The sequence below is a fragment of the Morone saxatilis genome, unplaced genomic scaffold, assembly GCF_004916995.1.
Source record: "Morone saxatilis isolate NCDOM2014 unplaced genomic scaffold, NCSU_SB_2.0 Contig24, whole genome shotgun sequence".
Lineage (NCBI taxonomy): Eukaryota > Metazoa > Chordata > Actinopteri > Moronidae > Morone > Morone saxatilis.
The window spans coordinates 11,131,180-11,131,467 of NW_023339807.1; positions in this window are offsets into that span (position 1 = coordinate 11,131,180).

Genomic DNA, 288 nt, shown 5'->3' on the forward strand with positions numbered 1-288 from the left:
AAATCCTCCTGATTCATTAGAGCTGCTGCGCAGTCACCGGTTGGTCAGTGCTGACATGTAACCAGCGGACGTGCTTAGTCTGATTAGAATTGGACTCCTCAAATAACCTAAGCCTTGTAATCAATTGTATTGGACAGTTGGACTTTCCAAGTGATTAGAGTCTTCTTTGATGTGTTGGTTAGTTGTGGAGCTAAAATAATTAGTTATTCAGTAAACAGACAACTGTGGACCATTTTGATAATTGGTTTTCAAAGTAAAATGATTTTTTTCCTCTCCCCCCCCCCCCCC